Source organism: Lytechinus pictus, chromosome 4 (assembly GCF_037042905.1).
Source record: "Lytechinus pictus isolate F3 Inbred chromosome 4, Lp3.0, whole genome shotgun sequence".
Classification (NCBI taxonomy): domain Eukaryota; kingdom Metazoa; phylum Echinodermata; class Echinoidea; order Temnopleuroida; family Toxopneustidae; genus Lytechinus; species Lytechinus pictus.
Genome location: NC_087248.1, coordinates 9,850,965 through 9,863,342, shown reverse-complemented (window position 1 = coordinate 9,863,342; position 12,378 = coordinate 9,850,965). Strand labels below are relative to the sequence as shown.

Below are 12,378 nucleotides of genomic sequence, written 5' to 3'. Positions count from 1 at the left end.
CAGCCCCTGTCTGAGACTTTCCGAATGTTTTTTTTTTTTTACACATTGGTGTTTCTCCATTTTAAGTTTGAAAATGGCCTCTTATTTTAATGAAGCCCAACCGATCAAACTTCACAGATTTTATTGTAATGTTTTCATGGTATTTGATTTCTTGTCATTACTTGGCATGATTCTGATTTCCGCCCATTTTAAGTCCTCAGCAATGCCCTCCTCCCTCCATTTATTGTTTGATTTTTAATGCACTCACCTCGCTTAATTTGAGAAATACAGGTCTACCCTTTTTATAAACTACTCCAATTCATGTTCATTGATGTATAAAGGCTTCATAATCCCCAGACTGTCTTGTGATTATTGGAGTGAAGTAAATTACAGCTCTGTATTTTTAGTGTGCAGTCATACAATTTCCTTGGAGTTATTTAGAATTTAGAAAATAGCTCCTTTTGATACCCGAAAAGGATGTGACCATACTGCATTGTAAGTTGTAGTTTGACTGAAAAAAAATCAGAAAGTCTCATACCATAATATCTACATGATATTTGATTAAATACAAATTGGGCCATCCCATTCTAATTTTGGATTAGCTTCTGGTTTATGCTTTTGGTCTCGTTGTTAGATTTGGAAAAGAAGTCACTTACAATGAAAATTGATGAAGTTATACAAAATTTTAATCAAAATGTCACCAAAGGGACAGCATTCTATTGATTTATGTAGAGTCTGCCTCATTTGTAGACATACATTACCTTAGTTTAATAGGTCAATGTGGATAGCATCAACGCATGTCTAAACCAGAAGCAGGCTATATCATAAAACCATGGTAGAGATATTTAATGTGTTCAGTCTGTTTTAGTGTTTTAGTTTGGTTCTGCACAATTTTGTATATTGCATCTTTTCAATATTACATGTTTTGAAAGACATTTATTTTGAGGCCTAGCACTTAAACAAAATTGAATGATTTAAACTATAAATTGGCTGGGATTCACAAAGGTGGTTGTGAAACTGACGGTTGAACCTGTGGGGTATGCAGATAGTCCTGCATAGTTACACCTAATTAACTGTATATTAAAAAATGTTCAATGCTGATGCTCGCCTTTGTCACATTTAGCTAAATTGATACCTTTCGCCATGGTTGAGTAGTATTAAAGCTTTTCCATTCATGAATCCTCTATTGAATTAATGAGTCCTCTGTTCAAAACAGTGAACTCATTAATAAGATAGCTTGCTCAGCCATGACAACAAGTGTCATTATGTGACAAAAGTGCATTGACATTTTTATACACACGGTAAATTCAGCGTAATTTTTACAGGAAATCTGCTTAAAGGTCAAGTCCACCCCAGTAAAATATTGATTTGAATAAAAAGAGAAAAATCAAACTAGCATAACACTGAAAATTTCATCAAAATCGGTTGTAAAATAAGAAAGTTATGGCATTTTAAAATTTCGCTTATTTTTCACAAAACAGTGATATGCACAACTCTGTGACATGCAGTCGATGATGTCCATCACTCACTATTTCTTTTGTTTTTTATTGTTTGAATTATACAATATTTATTTTTTTACAGATTTGACCATAGGGACCGACTTGACTGAATCATATAGTATTAAACAATGCTAATTCCACATGTTCAGGGAGAAACTAATCACTGTTTCACTTGACAATGAAGAGAAATTTAGGATATTTAATATTTCATATAATAAAATACAAAAGAAATAGTGAGTGGATGACGTCATCAGTCTCCTCATTTGCATACCAACCAGGATGTGCATATAACTGTTTTGCGAAATTAAGCGAAACTTTAAAATGTCATAGCTTTCTTATTTTACATCTGATTTTGATGAAATTTTCAGTGTTGTGCTTGTTGGATTTTTTACTTTTTATTCAAACCAATTTTTTATTGGGCTGGACTTGTCCTTTAAACCATGGGTTCAACCAACAGTTTTCAAAACCACCATTGTGAACTTGGGCTAATGTCTTTGAAAACGTAATTCTTGAATGAAGAATGGCTGAACGCACCTCTCTTCTAATCATCACATGTTGCAGTTTTTAGGGTACCCATCATGTGGTTTGTCATTCATTTATGTGTGACTCATAGTGATTTAATTGACCTTCTGTCAAGCGAAGGCAGCGATCAAAGGGGAAGTTCACCCTCACAAAAAATGTTTATTGCAAAAATAGCAGATAAAACAATAATATTAGTGAAGGATTGAGAAAAATCCATTAATTTTTTAAAAAGTTTTTAGAAGTTTAAATTTTTTATTTGTGACATTAATGCGAGCAGCTTTCCATGTATTGTGAATCGAAAAAAGCAATGAAATGTCCCTTTCTCAAAAATTTGTATATTTTTGTTACGCATCATGAACCATTAAAAATTAAAATTCTTAAAATTCATGCATTTTATATTCCATAACATATGGGGCCGCTGAACTTTTATGACGTCACAAATCAAAAACTTTAAATTCTGATAACTTTATTATTTCATGAATTTTTCTCAATTCTTCACCATTATTTTCGATTATTTTTTTCTGGTATTTCTACAACAAACATTTTGTCAGGGTGAACTTCCCCTTTAAGAGTTATTTCCTTGTAGTAGTAGGGTATGAATGAACTTGAAACCAAAGAGATAAATGACTTATGATTTCTTAACACTTTCGCAATTCTAGTGTAAGAGACATGGATTTCAACAGGGTTTCATCTAATACATTAGAATGTGCTGTCCTCAAAACAATTTCATTTTCATACCCATATAATTTCCCCTTTGTCTGATATTTTCATTTTTAGGTAATTCCATAAACCTTTTTGTACGTCCGATCCCCATTTTTCTCAAGTCTAACCTCGCTTCATAGACTGACCAAGTCATGGTCCTTTGACAACATTACAGACTGTCAAAAGAACAAAAAATCAGAGACAGAAAATTTAATGAAGGTCCCACATATAGGGGTTGGACATACATATTTTATGGAACTGCCCTTTTGTCTGGCCTGTATAGCAGAGCGAGACTATAGGCTCCGCTTTTGCCAGAGGTGTTCCACCTGTTTGTTTTGTATAGTAAAGATTGGATTCATAAATAATTTTCTTTAATAGAACCATAATTGAATAGACTAAAACGATCAATGGGGTACGTAGACAAATCGTCAGTGAGTTTTGTGCAGCAAACTCCTCACAGCTTTTGGTCACTAGAAGGTATCCATGAAACCCTTCATTCCTCACAACTCCCACGACCAACAACAATGACAACCAGACACCTCCAATGCCCGTTATCCACTTGGCTATTTGGCCAAGCCTTTTCTGGCCGGCTGCTTGTGAATACAATGTAGCATTGCAGTGCTGACAATAATTACTATTTTATATCAATGTGACACGGTTCATTATACACTGTAGGTCAAGTCCACCCTAACAACAAATTCATTTGAATCAGTTGAGAAAAATCAGTCTACGCTGTCAATGCTATCAAAATTGGATATTAAATGAAACAAATGTGGCTTTTGACATTTTTGTTTATTTTTACATCCTGGTCAGTATGCAAATAAGAGAGCCAATGATGTCACATACTCAAGATTTGGCAGTAGCAATGCCACACCTTAGCAGAGGTATCAACTGATATTTTCATTGAAGATAAAGAGTGAAAAATTGAAATGTTCCATGTATCATTTAATAAAATACAAATATTGAATGTGTGATGTCACTGATTCCCTTGTTTGTATGCCCCTATGTTGTGCCTGTTACTGTAATGTGAAAATAAGCCAAACTCAAAAAGTCCTAACTTTCTTAAACATCCAATTGTGGTGAAATTTTCAGCATTATTCTTATTGGCATAAACATATCACCCGGGGGGGGGGGGGGGGAGGGGGGTTGCCTAACATTTGACAATTGTCTACACAGGTTCAGGTTCATTAGAGCTATTTCTTTTAATATTGCACTGGATTGTATTGAGTTTCAAAAACAGTTACTTTAATGCATCGTTCTGCTGGGTGTAATTAAACATGGTTTTAATAGATCAATTATCTCAACTGGTGAGCTTTCAAGTCATTGCTCTTATGACACAGACGAATCAGCTCCCCCCCCCCCCTTAAAAAGAGATAAGAAACCATGACTTGGATTTTGTGATACCAGCAAAACCTGCAGGAAGAAAAAAAAACTAGAAAAAATGTGAGAACCTCATTTTCAGTTAAGAACTGGCATCATTGTAATGTGTCTTTAAGAAGAAAAGCAAATTGATAAGACATTGTGGAGATCTCTAATAACAGAACATACCAAGCCAAATAGAAGAAATAAGTTTTGCAGAAAATTTGAAGAAAAAAAAAACACAACTGTCCAGGGAGTTTGTAATGGCAATCAAAGAAACCAAATTGTTTGAGTTGCAAGATGAACCAAATTGACCTGGATCCAGTGATACACACTCTAGTCATGCATTTAATATATTTTTGATTGATTACACAATGTAATGATCAGTGCAGTCAGTTGTAAAATCAGCTCTAAGATCGAACACCAAGCATTGTGTTTTGTTTATTTGGGGTCGTTTTATCCGACAGTTACCACAGTAACAGCTTCAAAATCAATGAATGTTGTCAGATTCGACCACTTGTCAGGACAAAAATGTTGATGAAATGCTCCCCTGTACTAAATTATTCAAAATTCTATGCATAGTTTTAAACAGGTACTGTTCTTGACTTCCTGAAAGCATATCACATCTAGACACAAGTCATGTATTCCACCTGGATTCCAAATGTTCTTGCTCGTTTATTGGAAACAAATTTATGCAATGACCTTTTAAAAGTTGTAGGGAATGAGATATCTATATAACTATTGAAAACTAAATTGGACTATTTTCATGTGGATGCTGTCAGTTGAGTACGAGCACATCATTAGTATTTGGACCAGTTCAATTCAATTGTGCCAGAGCACTCTGGTGACCAGATGTTTCACAAAGCTGTTCCTAAGTTACAAATGACTTTATGCGCGACTGGTGACCCTTTCTTGTGCTAAATGATCTCTATGTAGCTGACTTATCATCAAAGAGCATTTTCCAGTCGTTCATAAAGTTGCGCATAACTTTTCGAGCAACTTTCCGAAACCCCCACCTTTTCAGACTAGGTCAAGGGGCTGTTTCATAAAGCTATTCGTAACTTAAGAGTGACTTAAAGGAACAACTGGTGAACCTACGTTTTTACCATCGCCAATTAACATTTTTGTGTATAACATTTACCATTAGAAAGGATCACCAGTCACTCTTAGCATACAAACTGCTTTATGAAACACCCATCAGGTTGGGAAAAGATATTGTGTGTCTGATGGCTAGACTCTCCAAATCTTTGTTTTCTCAGGTCATTTCAAGCACTTCTGGTGGACGATTCACTTTTCATCTGACAAGTTGTCAGATCTGGGGAGCAATTCATGAAAGGACTTGTCAGACGTTTTATCCGACAAGTCCCATTTTATCTGACAGTTACTGTAGTAACAGTGCCTCTCAGCTAATCAGAATCAAGGAAAGTTGTCAGATCTGACAACTTGTTGGACGAAAATGTTGATGAAACTGTCCCCGGACAAAATAATGTCCTTGATTTTGATTGGCTGAGAAGCACAAATCTAGTATTTCAATTTCAATTTTCAATTTATTAATAATTCATGAAATGCAAAGCAGATATATATACAATAAAATGTGTATGGGTATCACAACAAAAGCCTATGGCTTGCTAAACAGTGATCCCCTTAATACATACAAAATATACATTATGACATGGTAAATCAAGAACAATCAAGTCTAAAATAGGTCAATTACAACCAGACTACATACAACAGCAAAAAAAAAAAAAAAACACACACACACACACACACACAAAATGTTTGTGTAGGTTTTTGTAGAATCAATATGCAGATAAAATAATTTTTCTATATTTAGATTTAAAAGCATATTGTGAATGTATATTTTTTATTTCAGATGTTAGAGCATTCCATAACTTAGTACATTTAAAGATGATGGAGTTACGCTGAGTGAGATATATACGACAATGTGGCAAGATAGCGTTATTTTTATTACGTGTATTAAATGAGTGCTTGAATTTACTGTTAGAAAATAAATCATCCAAAATAGGAGGTAGTGAGCCGTTAAAATGAGAAAAAAAAAATTGCCAATTTCAGGTTAATCAAATCAGAGAGCTTTAATGTATTTAAATTTTTGAAAAGAGAAGTAGTATGAGCAAGATAGTGCGAATTTGTGCACAGCCGAATTGCTTTCTTTTGCAAAACAAATAACCGATTAATGTTTTTTGAAGTAGTACCTGACCAAATTATTCCACAATAATTTAAATACGGCAAGATGAAGGCATTGTATAACATGAATAAGGTTTTTAAAGGTATGAAATGATGAATTTTGCGCATAATACCTATGTACATACTTATTTTCCCATGAATATTATTAACATGCTCTGTCCAATTTAGTCTTTCGTCGATTGTTACACCTAAAAAGTTTATGCTGTGAACATTTTCGATTTCAGTATTATCTATTTTAACTGTGAAGTTAGGGACAGAATGTTTTTTTGAATGAACGGAATATTATGTACTTGGTTTTATTTATATTAATCATCAGTTTATTTGCTTTAAGCCAATTTGCAACGGACAAAAGTTCACTATTAGCTAATTCAATCAATTTTGATTCATTTTTATGTGACAATATAATATTAGTATCATCTGCATACAGTACAAATTTTAATATTTTAGAGGAATAGATATCATTAACATAAATTAAAAACAACAAAGGACCTAGTATACTTCCTTGCGGGACACCGCATGTTATTGGCAAAATATTAGATTTAATATTATTAAAAAAAGTAAACTGTTTGCGATCAGAAAGGTAGTTTTGAAACCAGTTATATGCAACACCTCTGACGCCGTAATGACTGAGCTTATAGAGTAGTATATTGTGGTCGAGTGAGTCAAAGGCTTTGCTAAGGTCAACAAAGATAGCCATGGGAATTTCTTTTGTGTCGAGAGAATGTATTATATGTTGTATAGTGTACACTAATGCCTTTTCTGTAGAGTAGGACTGGCGGAAACCAAATTGTTCATGTATTAGAATGTTATTGTGCATTAAGTGGTTGTAAAGTCTTTTATAAACGACGCGCTCAAGGATCTTTGAGAATGTAGGCAATAGGGATATTGGGCGGTAATTATCGACGAGGTGCTTATTGTCTTTTTTATATATAGGGATAACTTTTGCTGTTTTAAACATTCAGCTGAAATTAGGCTTGTCGGATAAAACATCCGACAAGTACTTTCATGAAACGCTGCCCAGGTTCCTATGTTTTGAAATATTATTATGAAACTGAGAATATCAAATAAAATTAATTATTTCATTTCCATTTAGAATGGATCTATAATGGAAGGATTGAACCTGTGGAGGATCAACGCAGACAAACGTTTTGAGGGCATTGAAGACTGTATGATCTGTTTCTCTGTTATCCATGGTGGAAACTGCTCCCTACCAAAACTTACTTGTAAGACTTGCAAGAAGCGCTTCCACTCAGCATGTTTGGTAAGTCGGCTCCCTGTCTCTATGGCCAGTATTCTGAACTCGGGTTTAACTTAGACTGTGGTCTAGCTTCGTGCTCAAATTATTGGAAGCCAAACATGTCAAAATTTATTCACATGGTATGTTTCTGATGTTTACTGTGTTCTTTTCTAATTCTTTAATGGTATCACTTTATCGTTTTCCACCTGTTCACTCTCCTAATTTTGCCATCTATCCTACTTCTCCATGTCATTCTCTTTTTATTTTTAAAATTCTTTTCCTGTTAAAAGGTTAGGCCTTCATAATATTAAAGCATTTATGCATATATGAATTACACTTCTTCTCTTTGTGAGAAATTGCCAAATTTGTTGCTGTGTTTTGTCAGTGAGTCATAGAATTCTCTAAAGATGATTATTCCCTTTTCTCTGTTTTCTCCACAGTACAAATGGTTCAGTACTAGTACGCAGTCTTCTTGCCCTCTCTGTCGAAGTCCATTCTGAGAACCAAAGCTAGAAAAGTGCAATCTTGGTGGATTACTCATTATCCTGCCTTATTCTTCAGGCAAATTTATATCTGTGTTTTTCTTGAAGAAATATGTATTTGTCAAAGGGCACTTTCAATACCTTATTCTATCATGTATCAATATCCTATTTGGATTTAAATATATCTTGAAGAGGACAGAACACCCACTGATCGAAACAATGTAGTTTCACTGAGAAAATACATTTTCTTATAAAATTAGCCTGACAATGCCTCTTAATTTAATCTGGTGATTGATTCACAAAGAAATGTATCATAAGGGTTATGCATACTGATGAAACTTTGTTATTACCTCATGAAATTGTCTTATTGTTCGCTGAAATTACCCGATGTTGCTTTTCCATGATTTTATGTTATGTGTGGGGCCTGATATCTGGCCCTGTCAAAGGTCATACCTCATCCACATCCCATAGAAATATGTGGTAATGATTTGATATCAGCGGTTTGCATCCACTTGGCCAACTAGCAGATGGTCTATTTCTCAGATCGTCTTACTCCATCATAGCTAGGCATCTGAACTTCCCAAAGTAAATCATGTCCTGCTTTTTTGTTCGATACCCTGATAAAAAAAAAACAATTGAGGAAAAGCAAAGTTCTGTTTCTTAAAAGTAATCCTTGCATTTCCATAATTTCAATCATAAACTCTTTAAGAGATGAAAGAGGAGATTTTAAGCTTGACAATGATAGGTCATTTGTCTATCATTTTTGTGATGAAGTTATGATACAGCCATGATAAATCTTCGCTTCTTTTTTTTTGTTGGACGCACTGTATACTATTCCTTAATAAAGTAACAAGATTTTTAAAATCTTTCCCCACAACTTAAGTTCCCTGTTGTACCGGAAACATCTTAGACTACAACAACAGAAAACTATTTCCTGATTAGGAGTTTCCTTGAACAGTGCGGCATCCATATTATACTTATGAAAAATGGAAATCCATATTTTATCATTGAAATTAAATCTGAAAAAAAAGTACTTCAAAAATTGTTTTTGCCCAAAATTGATCATGGGCTCGGCAGCCACTGTGCAGCTGCAGATCGACGTAGCTCTATCCGTTAAATTGATGAACACCAAACAGGATAGCAGCAACTCCTATCTTTTAACCTCTGACACGGCCGGGCTGGAACGCGGCCCGACTTTCGGTTGTGAGACGGACGCTATACCAACTGAGCCAACACGCCAGTATTATTAAAAATAACAAGACTGGAGGAGGCATTGTTATTAAAATGGGTTTCATGTTGATATCTCGCGTCCTTGAACAGTGTGTAAAGGCCACAGCACACCTTACGACTGTTTACGATCCAATTTTGGAACAAATCGCATTTTGCTCATTTTCTGAAAATGTGAATGGAACATATCATTTTATTTGAGGTTAAAATTAATTGAAAGAATACTAATATAACCATTTTGAAAGATTGCAAGCCTTTATTTTGGAGTAAAGGCCAAATTAGTTTCTAATTGTAGCCAATCGTACGACTGCTATGACGTCATTACGACTAGATAAATAATTTGCTTTTATTCTAAGAAGGATGATAGCATAGTCACAGATTTGAAGAGAGGTATTGGTATGATGATTTTGAACATTACGCAGTAAGATATTCCAAGTCTCAATATTAGCATCAAATTCTACTACGTTTTATTCCAAAATTGAGTCGCAGACCAATCGTAAGGTGTGCGGTCGCCTTTAGGAACTTCAATATGTGTGGATACAATATCAATATTCCTGTGAAAATTTAGACTGCCAACATCTGCCCACACTTACAGGCACTGTTAACTCAACTCTTCTAGGATTTACTTTACAATTTGTGTGTCTAAATAAAAAGCTTTACCCGTTTGAAATGGCTGCTAAGTGAAGAGAATATGGTTTGGCGGGGGTGGGCCCCACCTTTTTCAGTAAAGTAGTAACCTCTGTCATCTGTCCATGGTAGCTCATCGACTTTACTTTCATAAAATACCTTAAAATCTAAAAATCATTCAGAATCTGAAGCCCCCCCCCCACTTTTTCCAGTAATCATCTAAATACGCAAAAATTACAATCTGATTATGGTTTTTTTCTGCATTCAATTTTTTCAATTCAATTTATTTTCATTTTTCAACATAATACAAATAATTACATGATAAATCCATTCAATTCAAATAAAAGCATGAACAAAATTCAACATTGAATAAATAATATACATATTCAATAAGTGATTCAAATGTAAATTAACATGCGTGTCAAATCTAAATCAATATAGTAAATATAATTAAATATAATTAAATCAATATAATCATATATCATGAGAAGATTGGAGGGGTCCACTGAAAAGCAAAGCTTGTAAAATGTGAACCCCTCAAAAAGTTAGGATAGAAAAAATATTGAAATATACGTAAAGGAATACAGGATTGTGAAATTCAGAGACAAAAGACAATAACACGACACAACACAACACAGGTACATGAGGGTGGACAATAGTACGATGGTCATCACCCCCCTGCAAAATCATTTTGCAGCCCCTGTATAGGACTTAACTTTCATATGACACCAAAAGTCAGATGATTATTCATGCCTTGGGGAGCACTGCTCGCTTTCGTAACCATGGGTATGACAATTACTAGTAGGTTGCGTAGGAATTGGTGTTCAAATTTGATTTGATAAAGCCCCAAATTATTTCCCTTTCGCCAATAGGATGTTCCATTCTTGCACAACGTAACGTCCATATACTTTTACCTGTGAATTTTAAAAATACTTTTTGAGTGTCATTTAAAATAAAAGTAGATGAGCTGGTATGGACAGCTGACAAGGGTTACTTGATCAATTATAATGTATCATGAAAATTTTATTCCATAAATTGCTTGGTTGATTTGTTTATGTAAAATCATAATGCTTTTTCAGTATTTATATTGAATATCTTTTTTGAGTAAAAAAGTGAAAATGAAGAGGGATGCTTTTAGTCTCCATATTAAAATATAAGTGTACTATTTAAAATACAACACCTGAATGCAAACCTTTCCAGACATACCTTGCGGTAATGTTGCAAGGAATTTTCTGTCAGGTGTAAATTTTGTTTCCAAATTTAGCAAATAAAATTGAATGATCAATTTGTGTATTGGAGATCAATTTATTTTTGTTTGTACAAAGCAACCAGGGATCAATTGCAAAATATAGTTGGTTTTTATTCATTAAATTGACTTATGATTTATTGTAATTTCCTCCATCATCCAAAGATCTACAATTTGTCAGATATTTCATGTTGTGTTGACAAATTCCTAACAGGGGACAGTTTCATGAATTCATTACACTGAGTGGTACAAGCTACTGAAATCCTTGCATCAGATTGGGTAAGAGCAAACTTTTCAGTTAAAAGCACTGTTATAATACTTCATGAAATCCTCCCCCATCTATATAGAAATAATGATAGGTGCACGCATTGAGAAAGAAACAAAGACTGAATCGTCTTTAATGTTTTTTAAGTGAGAAGTAAAGGCATATTTTCTCATAAATGCAATAAATGAAATTATAAGCTAGCCTTCTGCATTGTTATTTTTTTATCTGTCTGGAAAAGTCTCATTTTAGGATTATTACTAAATGATGATGATGATGGTGATGATGGTGATGATGATGATGATGATATTGATGAAGATGGTGATGGTGATTATAATGATGATGATGATGGTGGTGATGATGATGATGGTGGTTGTGGTGGTGGTGGTGATGATGATGATGGTGATGATTGATGACGGTGATGGTAATGATGATAGTGATGATGATGATGATGATGATGATGATATTAATGAAGATGGTGATGATGATAATAATGTTTAGTTGAACACTGCATGGTATTGTGATGAAAAACCTCTCCTATACTTCATGTACTTGTCATTTTTTTTCATTGATATGTTCACGTGTGTCTCGTTTGGCGCCATTTCAAATATAAGTGCTTCCCGCTCCACATATATTACATAACATACCCTAAATATTACGATCAGGGTTATTCTATACCCTTCTTGGTTTTAAAACGATTCAATTTATTATATTAGTTCTTCAAAAAAAAAATCCTTGGTGGTGCTAATGGCAAAATGAATACGAAGCAAGTTCCTGTTTTTCCCTGGCTTGTATCCTAGTTCCTAGATTTTTCTGGAATGGTCTCCAATCACTCACACTCTTGTAACCAACTTTTTTTTCCAGATAGCTGACCATTAGTCATTATTTCCTTGTCTTTTCCAGTTAAAATGATAGAAAAACACTTTTTTGTATATTTTTTTAGTCTTATGATAGCCATTGCGAGTATTACTCTCTTTTTTCACTCATAACAAATAATAAGCAATTCCTGTTTCTGAATTTAATTCAATTCA

At 34.1% G+C, this 12,378-nt stretch overlaps 1 long non-coding RNA gene across 4 annotated transcripts; it reads left to right on the top strand.

The window, feature by feature from the left end:
* Positions 1-436: 436 nt before the first annotated feature.
* Positions 437-11,550, top strand: LOC135153871 (uncharacterized). 4 transcript variants are annotated; one of them, XR_010293347.1, is made up of 4 exons: positions 437-474; positions 7,360-7,527; positions 7,944-10,099; positions 10,499-11,550. It is a non-coding gene; the product is annotated as an uncharacterized LOC135153871 (long non-coding RNA). The 4 variants fall into 4 exon arrangements; XR_010293346.1 differs by lacking the exon at positions 437-474 and adding an exon at positions 7,009-7,135; XR_010293344.1 differs by lacking the exon at positions 437-474 and adding an exon at positions 7,025-7,158.
* The last annotated feature ends 828 nt before the right edge of the window (positions 11,551-12,378 follow it).